This window comes from Petromyzon marinus, chromosome 21 (genome assembly GCF_048934315.1).
Source record: "Petromyzon marinus isolate PM22_M1 ecotype Great Lakes invasive population chromosome 21, UKy_Petmar_22M1.pri1.0, whole genome shotgun sequence".
NCBI lineage: Eukaryota > Metazoa > Chordata > Hyperoartia > Petromyzontiformes > Petromyzontidae > Petromyzon > Petromyzon marinus.
The window spans coordinates 9,336,250-9,353,709 of record NC_133687.1 but is presented as its reverse complement, the minus strand read 5'-3'; the positions used below and the strand labels follow the sequence as shown (position 1 = coordinate 9,353,709).

General features: G+C 47.9%; 1 long non-coding RNA gene across 1 annotated transcript; it reads left to right on the top strand.

Moving 5' to 3' along the window:
* Positions 1-1,294: 1,294 nt before the first annotated feature.
* LOC142925565 (uncharacterized) lies at positions 1,295-16,905 on the top strand. The gene is made up of 2 exons (XR_012942524.1): positions 1,295-2,710; positions 13,456-16,905. It is a non-coding gene; the product is annotated as an uncharacterized LOC142925565 (long non-coding RNA).
* Positions 16,906-17,460: the final 555 nt, after the last annotated feature.

The window sequence follows — 17,460 nt, the reverse complement described above, 5'->3', positions numbered from 1 at the left end:
GTCAAGTGCCGCTAACGAGTAGCAGCGCCTATGAAGGCCGGCACCGTGGTACACGAGCAAGGGGGTGGGGGGGGCAGCATCACTCCCGGGGCCGCCTTTGTCTCCCCGGTGGCGATTATTACTACACACCGCACCGATGACCCATTTGAGGCTGAGTCGACCTATGGGGAGGCCCAGGACCGGTTCAGATAGATCCTTAAGCGGGAATCGAATTCGGGTTCATCGCGCGCGGCGCTAAACGCTGCGCTTGCTCTCCACAGGCACAAAGACAAAGATCCTCCGTATAGCCTTCGACAGACCGTTGGGGCAAGTGCTGTTAGCGAGTAGCAGCACCTAATGAAGGCCGGCACTGTGGCACACGAGAGGGTGGGTGGCCACGCACACAGACACACAGATACAAAGACAAAGATCCCCCGTATAGCCTGTAACATACTATTGGGGCAAGTCGGTGGGTGGCACCACGCCACACGCACACGCACGCACACGAACGCGCGTGTGCGTGAGAGATTTGCACATCTACCACCCCCCCCCACACCATTTATTAAAAGGCATCGAATATTAAAGTGCGTGCCGTGTGTTTGTTCTAGGAAGGATGGGGGGGGAGAGACTGAGAGGGGAAAAGCGTTTCTGGGTGGAGTGAGAGTTGTGGCTGCGAGACTTTGGGGCAAGATTATCCTTGCCTGCTGGGAAAAAAAAAGCGTAACGGGAGGAAGTGCGTGTGTGTCTGTGTGTCTGTCTCTGTGTGGCTGTGTGTGTGTGTCTGTGTGTGTGTCTGTGTCTGTGTGTGTGTCTGTGTGTGCGATAGTGTAGCGGTTAGCGCGCTGCGCTATGAACCTGGCGACCCGGGTTCGATTCTCGCTCACGGCCAACACCAGTGACGATTATCTGAACCGGTCCCGGGCCTCCCCTAGGTCGACTCAGCCTCAAATGAGTATCTGGTGCGGTGTGTAAATATTGCCACTGGGGAGACAAAGGCGGTCGGGCGTGGTGCTGGCCACCCACCCCCTCGTGTACCGTTCCGGCCTTCATAGGTGCTCGCTAACAGCACTTGCCCCGACAGTCTGTTAAGGCTATATGGGGGATATTTTTGTGTGTGTGTGTACGTGGCCACCCACCCTCTCGTGTGCCACAGTGCCTGCCTTCATTAGGCGCTGCTGCTCGCTAACAGCACTTGCCCCAATAGTATGTTAAAGGCTATACGGGGGATCATTGTCTTTGTATCTGTGTGTCTGTGTACGTGGCCATCCACCCCCTCGTGTGCCACGGTGCCTGCCTTAGTAGGTACTGCTACTCGCTAACAGCACTTGCCCCAATAGACTGTTACAGGCTATACGGGGGAAGGGGGTTCTTTGTCTTTGTACACACACACGCACACCAATGACAAAGATCCCCAGTGTAGCCTCTACAGAACTGTTGAGGCAAATGCTCTTAGGAAGCACCTTTGTATCCCCAGTGCTGGTGTTTACACACAGCACCGAGTAATATTTTTTTTGAGGCTGAGTCGACCTATGGGGGAATCGAACTCGGGTCGCCCGATTAGTTAGAGCAGTGCGTTAACCACTGCACTATCGCTCTACACCACGCACATAAAGACACCCTCTCACACACACTTTCCCTCTCTCTTACGCTCTCACTCACACCACTCGAACCACTCTCCTCCACCTATCCACCCACAAAGATCCCCCGTATAGCCTTAACAGACTGTTGGAGCAAGTGCAGTGAGCACTGGTAAGCATCTCTGAAAGACGGCACGGCACACGAGGCGGTGGGTGGGCCAGAAGCCGCGCCCGGCCGTCTTTGTCTTCCTTCGTGGCACACACACACCACCATAACCACTCACCTCCATCCATACACCACACGCTCCCACTCCCCTCCACCCACCCAGCCACCATCCACCCACCACAATCACACCACTAACCACTCCCCTCCACCCACCCACACGCATAAGCAGCAAGAGCAGACTCATAACGGGCTGAGTTGAAGACCTCCTGACTCACTTCAGCAAAACTTTACTCTCTCACGCGCTGCCACGCTGCACACACACAACCAAACACAACCACACATACACACAACCACACACACAACACACAACCACACACAACCACACACAACCACACACAACACACACAACCACACACAACCACACACAACACACACAACCACACACAACCACACACAACACACACAACCACACACAACCACACACAACACACACAACCACACACAACCACACACAACACACACAACACACAACCACACACAACACACACAACCACACACACCACACACAATCACACACAACACACATAACCACACACAACCACACACAACACACACACAACACACAACCACACACAACACACACAACCACACACACCACACACAATCACACACAACACACATAACCACACACAACCACACACAACACACACACAGCACACACATAACCACACACAAACACACACACACACAACCACACACAACACACACACACACGCGCGGTTCCACATCGCGCGCTATATATACACACACAGTTCATCCTCAACGTGCATATAAAAGGAACGCATCACAGTAATAATAATAATAAATATGAACTTACACACAATGTCAGCGCTACGCATTCACGCGTGAAGCAGATTCGCAGGCAGAACGAGAGCGGCGAGAACGACGGCCGCGATGGAGACCACGGGGTAGGTCAGATGCGTACATGGTGAGTTCTGCTTTGCTTTCATTCGTCGAGTTGCCAATGAACCGGGCCCTTCCTTGTCGCGACTTGCAGTCGCTGGAATTGGCGGCCAGACCGCCGTGTTGCTATCTTCATATTCGAGTTGCCGTATACAATATCAGGCAGACGATCTCCGTGCGTGCGCGCGTGTGCGCGCGTGTGTGTGTCTTCAATGTGTGCGCTTGTAGTAGCGGATTAGCGCTGCGCTGTGCTACATAGTTCATAGTTTAGTTCATTTATTTGGTATAGCCCTGTTAGCCATTCTGCTCTTGAATCGGGTGCAACGGCAACAAACAAAAAACATGAACAAGAAAACGTCTTAAAGTGATTATGTGACTGTGCAAACAGAAAATACAGGAAAAAAATATCAAAATATTCCTGAAATAGCACCGTACACCAACGCTGTGTGCTACGAACCCGGCGATCCGAGTTCCGAGTCCCGCTCACGTCCACCGAAGAGCCACTGACGATTATCTGAAGGGATCCTGGACCCCCCCCCCTCTAGGTCGACTCAGCCTCGAATTGAGTACCTGGTGCAGTGCGTAAAAAAAAAAACATCGCCACTGGGGAGACAAAGGCGGCCGGGCGTGGTGCTGACCACTCACCCCCTCGTGTGCCGTTCTGGCCTTCGTAGGTGCTACTCGCTAACAGCACTTGCCCCAACAGTCTGCTGCAGGCTATACGGGGGATCTTTGTTCAATGGGCATGGCACACACACACACACGTGGGTGGGTCGGCAGTCTGCGGTCTCTGGGGCCTCGTGCGGCGGCTCTGTTCGCGGACTGGCTTCGTGTGACCGTCACATGTTCAGGACCCACCACCGTCCTCTCTCGTTCACCCACGCGGTTGCATTGCGGCACCCTGAACATATCGAGATTTTCGTTTTTTTAAATTGTTATTTTTGGTTTGCTGACCCCCCCGGAGTCCATGGTGCTTGTTGATATTTCACCTTAAATTTTTTAAAAAAAAGTTACATTCATACCACGCGGGCGTGTTTGCGATCAAGCCGTTATGAGAAATAACTTAAGACACATTAACTATATATTTGCATTCAATATTCATGAATTGTATCTTATTTGTAAGCGCGTGGTAATAATGCATTTGATGTGCAATGCTATGTTGTGCAGTGCTATGTTGTGCATTGCGAGCAATTGCAGGCTCTGCACCTCTCCCGACCTATATGGTACCCACAACAGAGGCAAAGATCCCCCGTGTAGTCTTTAACAGACGGCTGGGGCAAGTGCTGTCAGCGAGCACCTATTAAGGTCGGCACGGCACACGAAGGCGGTGGGTGGACCAACAGCACGCGCGGCTGCCGTCTTTGTACCCCCAGTGGCGATCATTTGAGGCTGAGCCGACCTAGGGGAGGACCTAGCCCGGTTGAAATATCCCCGCCACTCTTATTGGTAGTGAGCGAGAATCGAACTGTGGCTCGCCGGGTACGTAGGGCGGTGCGCTAACCGCAGCGCCGCCGCTCTTCACAACACCGACTACAAAGATCCACTGTGTAATAACCCTGACGGACTGTGGGCTATAATCCACACGCCACACGGCAACATCATAGCACACCATACGTGTGTCATGCATAACACTCACGCCAACCACACGCGCGTCTCGCATCCCACGTGCCACATCTGAGTTAACACGGAGACGCGTGTTGTGACCTTCATTCACGAAGAGATGGAGAGCCCATTGCGAGAGAATAACTTGGCTTGTGAACGGCTAAAACAACTCACACTTAGAGACTCACGGACTCACGTAGAGACCAAAGAGACTTACGCAGAGACCCGTAGAGTTACACAGAGATCTATAGAGTTACAATTAGCCGTACCCCACAGGCTTACATAGAGATTAACATACCTGCATAGAGACCCGTAACGCTCACACAGAGACCCGTAGACTTACACATAGAGATATGATGAGTGAGTGGAACGATGGAACGACGTCTGAAAGGTGCGCGAATGCACGCGTGGTTGAAGTTGCACCGAGAGGCGCGGTGAGGGAGGAGCCACGTGGATTTGGAGGGGACACCCGCGCGTGTGAGGCGTCACAGCGACGAGTTAGGGCGCTGTAGCGTCGAGCGATCTTGGCTGGGCAGGACCACGTGGCTAAGAATGGATGCTGGCCCGTGGTCGAGACTAATGGAGGAGTCGCAGCCAAATGGGCGAGAGAAACCAGGCGAGATTTGGAAGGAACTCCACTGCGGGTGACGGAGCAATGAAATGATCTGCGATCTGTGTTTTCGTCGCACGGTCTGGAACAACTGCTCTGGGGATTTGTTTAAGCGGCCCCCTGCCACCCATGTCAATTATCGAAGCCTGTTTGTAGGATGAAAGGATGTACGTATGTATGTTGAATCTCTTTCGCACCGTGCGTAGCCAGCCGTGCTTCTTGGAGACGCGGGGCCAGGACAACAAACTAAACACAACAACAACAAGAAGCAGTTCCAAATAAATTAGTGTCCGATCTCGATTCAAAATAGCATAGCTCCCTCCCGTGACTTCCTGGAAGAGCGTTCCAGACGGCCGCAGAAGCGCATCGCGTTGACCGTGGGAGATGGTGGCCACTGGGGTAGGCCTTCATCCAGCAGTGGATTGGCCATGGCTTATAATGATAACTTATGATGGCAGCGTTGATGACGAAGGTGGAAAGTTTTTCGCTTTGCGAAATGGTTTTTCTTGGCCGTATGATTAATTGAACACAGATGCGCCTAGGTTTGTGAACGTGTAGCCTTCTGCCAGCATCGTGTGAGCAAATTCCTGCGTGTGTATGTGAGCGTGAGCATGCACCTAGCCTGGCACGAGAGCTGACGTGGTGGCGTCACTGCCACTTAGTGACGAATATGATGCGGCTGTTGTTTGCGTGCTTCGGTGCGAGCGGTGGCGCAGCGGTTAGCGCTACGCTGTGCTACGAACCCGGCCACCCGGGTTCGATTCACGCTCACGGCCAACACCGGTGACGATTATCAGAACCGGTCCTGGGCCTCCAATAGGTCTACTCAGCCTCAAATGAGTACCTGGTGCGATGTGTAAAACATCGTCACTAGGGAGACAAAGGCGGTCGGGCGTGGTACTGGCCACCCACCTCCTTGTGTACCGTTCCGGCCTTAATAGGTGCTCGCTAACAGCACTTGCCCCTACAGTCTGTTAAGGCTGTAGAGGGGAGCTTTGTCTTTTTTTCTTTGTATATGAGTCAGTGTATATGACGAGTGAGTGTATATGAGTGAGTGTATATGATGAGTAAGTGTATATGATGAGTGAGTGTATTTGAGTGAGTGTATATGATGAGTGAGTGTATATGAGTGAGTGTATATGATGAGTGAGTGTATATGATGAGTGAGTGTATATGATGAGTGAGTGTATATGAGTGAGTGTATATGAGTGAGTGTATATGAGTGAGTGTATATGATGAGTGAGTGTATATGATGAGTGAGTGTATATGAGTGAGTGTATATGAGTGAGAGTATATGATTAGTGAGTGTACATGATGAGTGAGTGTATATGATGAGTGAGTGTATATGATGAGTGAGTGTATATGATGAGTGAGTGTATGAGTGAGTGTATATGATGAGTGAGTGTATATGATGAGTGAGTGTGTATGATGAGTGAGTGTATATGATGAGTGAGTGTATATGATGAGTGAGTGTATGAGTGAGTGTATATGATGAGTGAGTGTATATGATGAGTGAGTGTGTATGATGAGTGAGTGTATATGATGAGTGAGTGTATATGATGAGTGAGTGTATATGAGTGAGTGTATATGAGTGAGTGTATATGAGTGAGTGTATATGATGAGTGAGTATATATGATGAGTGAGTATATATGATGAGTGAGTATATATAAGTGAGAGTATATAAGTGAGAGTATATAAGTGAGAGTGTATGATGAGTGAGTGTATATGATGAGTGAGTGTATATGAGTGAGTGAGTGTATATGATGAGTGAGTGTATATGAGTCAGTGTATATGATGAGTGAGTGTATATGAGTGAGTGTATATGATGAGTGAGTGTATATGATGAGTGAGTGTATATGAGTGAGTGAGTGTCTATGTTGAGTGAGTGTATATGATGAGTGAGTGTATATGATGAGTGAGTGTATATGATGAGTGAGTGTATATGAGTGAGTGTATATGATGAGTAAGTATATGATGAGTGAGTGTATATGATGAGCAAGTATATGATGAGTAAGTATATGATGAGTGTATATGATGAGTAAGTATATGATTAGTGAGTGTATATGATGAGTGAGTGTATATGAGTGAGAGTATATGATTAGTGAGTGTATATGATGAGTGAGTGTATATGATGAGTGAGTGTATATGATGAGTGAGTATATGATGGGTGAGTGTACATGATGAGTGAGTGTATATGTTGAGTGAGTGTATATGATGAGTGAGTGTATATGATGAGTGAGTGTATATGATGAGTGAGTGTATATGATGAGTGAGTGTATATGATGAGTGAGTATATGATGGGTGAGTGTACATGATGAGTGACTGTATATGATGAGTGAGCATATATGATGAGTGAGTGTATATGATGAGTAAGTGTATATGATGAGTGAGTATATGATGGGTGAGTGTACATGATGAGTGAGTGTATATGACGAGTGAGTGTATATGATGAGTGAGTATAAGATGAGTGAGTGTATATGATGAGTGAGTGTACATGATGAGTGATTGTATATGAGTGAGTGAGTGTATATGATGAGTGATTGTATATGAGTGAGTGAGTGTATATGATGAGTGAGTGTATATGATGAGTGAGTATGTATGATGAGTGAGTGTATATGATGAGTGATTGTATATGAGTGAGTGTATATGATGAGTGAGTGTATATGATGAGTGAGTATGTATGATGAGTGAGTGTATATGAGTGAGTGTATATGATGAGTGAGTATATGATGGGTGAGTGTACATGATGAGTGAGTGTATATGATGAGTAAGTGTATATGATGAGTGAGTATATGATGGGTGAGTGTATATGATGAGTGAGTATATGATGGGTGAGTGTACATGATGAGTGAGTGTATATGATGAGTGAGTATATGATGGGTGAGTGTACATGATGAGTGAGTGTATATGATGAGTGAGTGTATATGAGTGTGCGGTTGCCGTGCCCATATTTGGTGGCGCCCGTATAATTGGCGTCGTTATTTCTCCGCGCAGAAATGCGGGGAATTTCCGCTGCACGCCGCCTCTGCTGCTCCGTCCTACAGCTGACTTTGCCCAAATAAAGTAGCGGCGTGTCCCCCCCCCCACCCCCCTCCGTGTGTTTACACGAGCCGAGTACGCGCCCGTGTGCACGTTAAATAGCATTGCGCGTGTTCGCGCCTAGGAGGAGGAGCGGTGGCGGAACAGTTAGCGTCGCGCCCCACGCGGCATCGAATCCGAGCCAAACCGAGTTCGATTCCCGCTCGCGGCCGATAGCGGTGGCGATTATTTGCACCGGTCATGGGTCTCCCCTAGGTTGACTCAGCCTCAAATGATTACCTGGTGTGTGGAGGGGAGTGGAGTTAGATGAGAGGTAGGAGAGTGCGTGGAGTGGCGTGAGATAAGATGAGGATAGGCAGGAGAGAGCGTGGAGTGGAGTGAGGTGAGAGGGGAGAGGTAGGAGAGTGCGTGGAGGGGAGTGGAGTGAGATGAGAGGGGAGAGGTAGGAGAGTGCGTGGAGGGGAGTGGAGTGAGATGAGAGGGCAGAGGTAGGTAAGGACGAGTCCACGGATGGGAATCGTGGAGTTGATCGGGGCTTGAGTTGGGAGCCGGGGGAGAGTGGAACGCGTGCACAGGGAGGCCTGCCGTGATCAGCGATCTCGTCCCCCAGTCCGGAACGCCGTTGCGGGAATTATCTTAGCGCCTTACCATCCGTCTCACCTCGATTTTAGCGTCCATCCATGATTCAAGCCCGCACGTAGGATTGTAGGAATATAGGCCACAATAACACATTCTCGTGATCATGGTGAGGTTGTTCTTTGTACCCTAGTCTAGTGGCGGTGCCTTCCACCTCGCCCCCTCGCTCCCCCCCGAGTAACAAGCCGGCCTCGATAGCGGCGTTCAGGAGACTACCGAGTGGGCCACTCGCCGGGTGGCAATGATCTTACGGAAGGCGGCGATGAGATGAATGACGCCAGGATCGGGGCGACGATAACGACGATGATTGTATTAGGATGCTGTGATTATGGTGTAAGTGAGGAGTCGTGGTGGGGTTGAGGGGGTTTCAAGCTGGAGTCTGGACGCAGGGGGGGGGGGTGGTAGTGGGGGGTCGGTTTAGCTGCCTCTCCACTTCGCTCCCTCGTTACCGGCACAGGGGTTTTGCTCTTCGAGAGCCCCTTGGGTTTCATATTCTTGGTTCTGTCGGTAAAGCCACCACGTAGGAGGGAAACAATAAAATAATAAAAATATAAAACAATAAAATTCTCACGACGTTTCGACTGCAACACAAGCAATCATCATCATCAGGTGTGAAAATCACAGCAAGAAATTTTGAAAAAAAAATTTGCTGTGGTTTTCACACCTGATGATGATGATTGCTTGTGTTGCAGTCGAAACGTCGTGAGAATTTTATTGTTTTTTTATTTTTATCATTGTATTGTTTCCCTTCTACGTGATTTTACCGAAAGAACCAAGAATAGGAATCCCTGCAGTCACGAAAGCTTTAAATCAAAAAGCCCCTTGGGTGTTTGTCGGCGGTCGTGGCGTCGTCGGTCTTGGCCGTTCCGATGCTCACGGAGGCGATGTCCCTTCACACACTCGGCGGACGGTGGGCAGACATCCCACACGCACCCACACAGCCACTCCTCCTCGTGAGAAGTGAACGTGGGAGTCCCACCGAGGATTGCTTGCGTCGGCAAATAATTAAGGTGTGTTTAGTACGGCACGTTGAACTTCTTTCGCACCGTACGTAGACAACCGTGTGAATTGGAGGTGTGGGGGAAGGACAATGCACTCATTACAAATAATATGCAGTTCTAAAGAAATTAGTTTTCAATTTAGTTTAGTGGCATAGTGTATAGTCTCTATGTACATTGAACTTATTTCGCAACGTACTTAGCCACACGTGCTCATCGGAGGTGTTGGGGAAGGGCAACAAACGAAACACACAAAAATAACTTTAAAATAAGTTAGTTTTCAATAAAGCTGATTTAAGAGTGTATCTCTCTAGGGGCTTCCCAATGCCGCATGTTGCTGTGTTACATGCGTGTGCACGTGAATCAGACAGTTGGGTTAAGTGCCGGTAGCGAGTAGCAGCACCTGTGAAGGCCGAGGGGGTGGGGTGGCCAGCAGCACGCCCGGCCGCCTTGGCCTTACCCGGCCACGTTTTGTGACAAGGCAAAGGATCTCTGGCACGTCATGGCTTTGACCCAGGTAAGGCCGTAGCCATGGAGTTAACATTGGGGGGGGGGGGACAAAATCTTCCAGGGGGTGTGGGGGTCTCCCCCCCCCCCCAAAAAAAATCTAAATTTGAAAAATAATTTCCTGCCTAAAATATTTTTTTAAAATCACGAACACATAGGATGGATGTTTTTTTTACAAGAATGTCGAATAGTGTATATTGTATTACATTGCTCTGTTTTTCTCTTTTCTCTTTTCTTGTTTCATTGTATGTAATGGCAGAGATTATGGATTTATAAAGTATAACCATAACCACAATCATATAAACAAATCTATTTTATAGCAATATATTGGGGGGGGACATTTTGAGCATATTTTAATATTGGGGGGGGGATGTCCCCCCCCCGCAATATATATTATAATTACGGCCTTGGACCCAGGTGTTATAGGCTATCTGACGAGATGACTGGCAGATGCACATGCCGGCGCTGTCCACAAATTTTGCTGCGTTTTATCCGCACGGCGCTCCGCTCGTTGTTGTGAGCATCGCTCCTGCGCCTTCCGTCCATTGGGGGAGGGCGACCGACTCCACCTGCCCAGTAGCATCCAAGCGCACCTAGCCTGGCACTACCCGGTTATTCGTCCTACGCGAGCCTTCTCCACGCAGAGGTAGATCTTGACGCCGCTGGTACCTGTCATTCGCAAGTCCAATAATTAGCTGCAAGTCCTCCGGTAGCACATCAGCCCATCTCTTCTATAGCTCGTCCCGCGCCCGTTTAGCCCGCACTATCTGGCCAAATAGAAGTCGCTTGGACATGCGGTGTGGTTGGGCACGCAGGCTACACGACTCAGCCTCAACTGCCGGAAGGGGCTCCCTGATCGGACTGTGTCCTTGCGTTTCAGTGGTCTGTGAGTGAAACCCCACACGATTCAGCCTCGTTAACACGGAATGAATTGTAGGCGGACCAGCCTGGGGATGGTTTCAGGCCAGTGTTCGCGTTCATATGCAGTGCATTGACAGAGGGCTGCACATGTGAGTGTGTGTGTGCGTATGTGTCTTGCCACCACCGTGGGTAGCCGTAGTTTTGCGGTGAGCGCGCTTCGCTACGAACCCGATGACCCGAGTTCGATTCCCGCTCACGGCCAACACCAGCGACGATTATTTGAACCGGTCCTGGGCCTCCCCTAGGTCGACTCAGCCTCGAACGAGTGCCTGGTGCGGTGTGCAAAAACATCGCCGCTGGGGAGACAAAGGCGGCCGGGCGTGGTGCTGGCCACCCACCCCCCCTCGTGTGCCGTTCGCTCGCAGCACTTGCCCCAACAGTCTGTTAAAGGCTATGCGGGGGACATTTGTCTTTGTTTGCGTGTCTGTGTGTGGCTGAGAATGAAGCACAGCGGAAGAAAGGGAAAAGAAAAACAGTTGGAGCATTATCTCTCTAATTATCGTAGTTATCGTAATTAAGCCATTTCGTGTACAGTATATGTAATTAAACCATTTTGTTCCGGCTCTGGGGACGTGTGTCTGAGTGCGTGTGTGGGAGCACATTCGTGTAAACACACACACGCACGCGCACGCACGCACGCGCGCGTGTGTGTTTGTTTATACGCCGCTTACGAACACATTTCTCCGTCTTTGCCACGCACCGCAATGTTTATAGGCACTATATCATGGCGTGCTTTAGCACGAAATTTAAGTATCTTTAATCCCCCACCCCCCCTCTGCCCGCCTAAGTTTATCCCGAGTCCTATCGGCGCCACGCCGTGAGACAAAGAGCCTCGCGGAGCAGCGCAGCCGCCTCTTGTGGTCGGGAACGGAACCCGCGGAAGAGGGTGCCACAGAAGCACCTTTGAGATCCCTTCAAGTTTGCCCCTCCGGCACGACACGCAGTCGCGGTTAGCACATTTCTCCACCGTCCCGACCACTGACAGTAAAAAAAAAACATTCGTACACATGACGGTCAAACTGATCTTTTTAATTCTCACGAGCTGAAATTTAGGCTAATTAAGTGAAAGAAAAAAACTGTAGTAAAATTTTACGGATTTTGTGCGGTCGTGGGTGACCATACAGAGATTAATAAGTCGCCACCTTTCACCCTTTTTTCAACGGTATTACGTAACTCGATTCCTCTGTTTGTCGTGGTCAAATCTTGTGATCGAAATTAAGTCCACTTCCCGTTGTCCAATCAATTCCACATTTTCCACACGTACTCCGATCCGGTGACAGTGCATGCCTGTATCAAAATCGGCATAAATTAATTCGCTACTTTAAAGCAATTTACATGTTGTATGGACGCCTTATTATTTATATATATTTGTGAAGGTCAAAAACGCCGCGGTCCCTAAACTCTGGAATCGCCTCGCTCAAGAAGCAGGCGCCACGTGTCTCAGGCGCGCCAGTTGTGAATAAAACCGTTGAAAAAAAAACTTTTAAGGAGTTTAAATTTTGATTTAAAGCTTTCGTGACTGTAGTAATTCATATTCTTAGCTCTTTCGGTAAAGTCACGTTGAAGGGAAACAATAAAATAATAAAATATATATAAAACAATAAAAATTATCACGACGTTTCGACCATAACACAAACGGTCGTCATCAGGTGTGTCGGTGACGACCGTTTGTGTTATGGTCGAAACGTCGTGATAATTTTTATTGTTATATATATTATTTTATTGTTTCCCTTCAACGTGACTTTACCGAAAGAGCTAAGAATATTTTAAGGAGTTTATTAATACATTATCTTTGGAATGTTGGCCAGTTTTTTTTGCCTATGAAATCCTTTGTTGTCGCTGGCAGACCAAGGTCAGTCAGCCTTGCAAAAGGGACTTTCAAGGTCATGAAGGAGTGGGCTGACTGGTTCATGGGTCAGAGAGATCGAGCTGGCACTGCTGACAGCCCGAGTTAATGTCTCGGGTTTCGTGCGGCCATGATCAAGCCAGTTTCTCCAGTGTCGCGAATCGATGGTTTCATCACCGGTAACCAATGACTGACTGCACCAAATAAAAACCGCCAAAATGAATCTGCTTTTGCCGATTAATTTGGCCAAAAAATGCCCACTCTGAGAATTAAAAGCGTCAGTTTTGCCTTGCCGTGCGGTGAACACTTCTCCGTAAGAGGTGTGTGCGGGCACCTTCTTGCCCACTCCTGTGCGCAACAGGGGTCACTTCAAGGGATCTCAGAGGTAGCTCTCTGATGTCCGCTTCCCTGGTTTGTTCTCCAACACACGGGCTGGTGCATTGCGAGTTCCGAACGGACGTTTCATTTCATGACGCCGACGTCACAATTGTGTTAAAAATATTTTTTTTAAATAATATATTTTTTTATAATAAATGTTTGCATGTTTTATTTTCCTTAATGTGTTTTTTCTCTTTCCCCCGCTCCCCAATTGTATCCCCACTGTGCCATAGGTCTCACGTCAACGGGCCCCTGGAAGCGGATACCATCGAACTACTTCCGAGATGCCTTCCAGCGATCTCTGATCCACACAAATGAGATATGTTTTATAAGCGAGAAAAAAAAAATAAAGGTCACGAACCAAGAACAAACGATATATCTACATGCATGCGTACAATCCCAAACAGGCAACCCTTTCGACAAATGTCAAGGTACAAGTGTAACCACTTTGAGAAATCCAGACTGCCGCTCACGCAGTCAAGAGACCGTCAGCAGCGTCATCAGTTTCGATCGATATACTGTATAACAAATGGACGCCATTGTGGAGTGACGTCACGCCGATGACGTCACACCTGCGGTGTGACGTCACTGTTTAAGCGGCGCCGCGTGGCATCGGGTGATGTCGCTTTTGTTCGGCGCGTTAAATTATTATGAAAGGTAACAATAAAAACATTGTATTTTTTTCCACGTTATTTTTTTTTATTGCATAGCGTTTGGAGATAGTTCGATATGAAGGGCGCTTCATAAAATAAAGATTAGTATTGCAGAATGTAAACAATTTTAATATTGCGAGTAAAAAAGAAACAAACAGAAATCGGCAAAAAAAATATTTATCCAAAACTCATCCGATTAGCGAAACAATTTCAACCTACAATTTCAATCTACATAATGTACATAGAGCAGAAAAGCCAGGTCAGTCAAGAAAGACGTGGCCTGAGAAGTTGAAACCATTTATACAATTTTTATTTTAGCAGGTAAGGACCACTGAGCTATATAGCTATTTTTCAGTAGCGACCTGGCCACAAATACCTTCTCTTCGAAGTGGCTTCTGATCTTGTTGAACTTTAAAGTAGTCAAATACTCTTAAATGCGGACGGAAAAACCGGAGGACCCAGAGAAAAATCCACGCGACCACGGGGAGAGAGAAAAATATGTAGGAACTCCAAATATAGTTCCATAGTTCATTTATTTGGTATAGCCCTGTGAGCCATTCAGCTCTTGAATCGGGTGCAACCGCAACAAACAAAAACATGAACAAGAAAACATCTTAAAAGTGATTATGTGACTGTGCAAACAGAAAATCCAGGAAAAAAAAACATCAAAATATTCTTGAAATAGCAACGTACACCAACGCTGTGTGCAAAAATCCCAGTGGGATGATATAAAGCAGGTGTCATGGTCGGGATCGAACGCACGAACTCCTGTATCCCAGGCGAGGTAGTTAACATCTCCTAGCCGCCGTGAAAAGTGGAAGCCCCCCCCCCCCCGCCGCGTCCTGACACCAATACGGACGCGAGCGTACCCGGGGGTGCAGTGCTTTACCTCTGGTTGGGTTGAGAGTCTGAGATGAAGCACTGTAACTCCGGATGCCGCTTCCTAACCTGCTCCACCTCGTGGCAGCTCTTGCTAAAGCCCTCTCGAGGGCCGGAGGCGAACGCAGCTCGCAGTCGAATAAGAGGTTGCGAGTTCCGACTCGGGTCGAGGGTCGGTTCGGCCCAGGGTCATCGTCGCGTTTGTCGTCTTCGTCGTGGTCATCGTGATTAGCTACTTCTGTAATCCCCCACCCCCACCCCCCCATCATCATCATCACCACATTATCATAATCTTCATCATTGCCTTCTGTAACATTGTGATCATCACCTACTTCTGCATTGCCATCATATTTATCACCATGTCATCATCATTTACTTCTGCATCACCATCATCACCTCCATAATCACATCATCTTCATCATCACAACATCATCACATACTTCTGTATCACCATCATCTTGATCAGCACGTCATTATCACTTACACCTTCATCACCATCATCATCTTCATAATCACATCATCATAATAGAATCATTATCATAATTATCGTCATAATTTGCTTTGCAATATCATTATCATCGCCCGCTTATGCACAACTACCACCTTACATTCATCATCTCATCACTGCCTTCTGCAAGATCATTATCATCATCATCACCACCCACTTGTGTATCATCACTTGTTGACTTCCCACAACGTAGTACTCGTTTCATTGTTCTCGGAGAGATAGCGACTTGTGATGATGAGTCCACCCGCGAACGGGATTTGAACTCATAACCTTCTGACTGTGGGTTCACGTAGCTCGAGGCTCGTCGTCGCAACCCGCCGTTAATAAAGAACTGATTGGAGTCCTGCTGACATTCCCGACGGTACGCGGCTGGGAATTCGATGAAAATCACAACGGCACACGGAACAAAATTCCCCCCCCCCCAAAAAAAAGTTCAAGCAGCTTGAAATCCCCAAAAGATAAATGTATAAGACGCACAGCAGAACATTCCTAAATACATCCCACAAAAAAACAAGTGGGGGAAATTCCCGCATATCCCAACAGCAAACGGCATGGCATTCCCAATTGAACTGGGTACAACATTCCCGGAAATTCTCAAGACGCCACGGCACAATACTCCCAGAAAAAAAAGATCCCAACAGCACAAGTCACAACATTTCATCACGAAAAATACCAAACATCTGCATACTGAACAACAACAAAAAAAATACCAAGAAAATCTCAGAATTCCCTGCGTGGGCATGGTCCAGTTTTCCCAGGAATCCCTGTGCCCTTTTCCCGGGATTCCAGGAATAACTGTCCAAGCACACGTGGCGCAGCGTCCAGCAGAAGGAACAGCGCCACACAGAAACAACAACATCACCGCCATTCGCCACTAAGCGGCGGTGACGTTACCGCGGCGCTTGTGCCAAGCCGTGTTGATATTCTTGGTTCTTTCGGTAAAGTCACGTAGACAGAAAATAAAGATAAAATAAGATATATATTTTTTTTAAATTTAAATAAATTGAAATTAATTAAAGCAAAAAAACCCACGACGTTTCGATCGCAACACAAGCGCCTGATGAAGACCGCTTGTGTTGCGATCGAAACCTCGTGGGTTTTTGCTTTTATTATTTTCAATTAAATTAAATGTTATTTTTATTACACAAGCGCCTGATGAAGGCCGCTTGTGTTGCGATCGAAACGTCGTGGGTTTTTTGCTTTTATTATTTTGAATTTATTATTATTTTATTTTTATTTTATTTAAATTTTCTATCTACGTGACTTTACCTAAATAACTAAGAATTTGAATTCCTGCAGTCACGAAAGTTTAAAGTAGAAATTTAGGTCGCGTTGACTCTAAGGCCACGTGAAGTGTCGAACGCCCGCTGGCCGGAGGTGACGGGACAGAACCAGCAGGTGCCATGGGTTGACGCACTGAGGAACGGCTGGTGGAGAATCGGCGCAGGATCTCAGCAACATTTATTCATCGGCGTGGAAAAGTCGTGGAGGCCTTTCTGCCAGCAGTGGCATGAGCAATAAATTGCAGGGCTGCACCTTTTGCCATGTTTAATTATCAATAGGTATTGAATGCCATCGTGAATTGAAATGTATGGTTTGTACCTGTCAACTGATTAACAATAAATTATCCAAATCATCTGTCATCATTGCTTGCTGTGTTGGTTGTCCAGCATATCGTAAAAGATGATGACGGCTTCATATGGGAGGCCTTCGTCCAGCAGTGGATCGATCTCATGGCAAATGATCATGGTTGACCATGCTCAGCCCGAACGCTGCTTTATTTGATCACCATCACTGCGGCGCCATCTCGCTACGTTTCCCCATTCTCTCTCAATCTGTCTGTCTCCGTCTGTCCTCGCCTTGGCCAAACACTCAACGCGGAGGAGCACTGCGACTCGCAGACGACAGTGAGGCGGTGCAGCTCGCAGAGCTGATTATTGCGTCCATTAAACCGAGTGGTTTCGGCTCTCTTCGGTCGGATCACGCCGCTTGTAACTCACAAAAAAACGCACACGCGGGCTTGTGCCTTTAAAAAAGAAAAAAACATGTGATTATTTTTTATAGATGTGATAGTGTTGGTTCTGGGGTTCTAAGCGGCATTACAAAAAAAATCCGTAACTCAACCTCAGCAATCTTTTCTGCAATTAATCAACAGCAGTTGAATCTAATGCAGCAGATTCGAAGCTTTCGTGACGGCA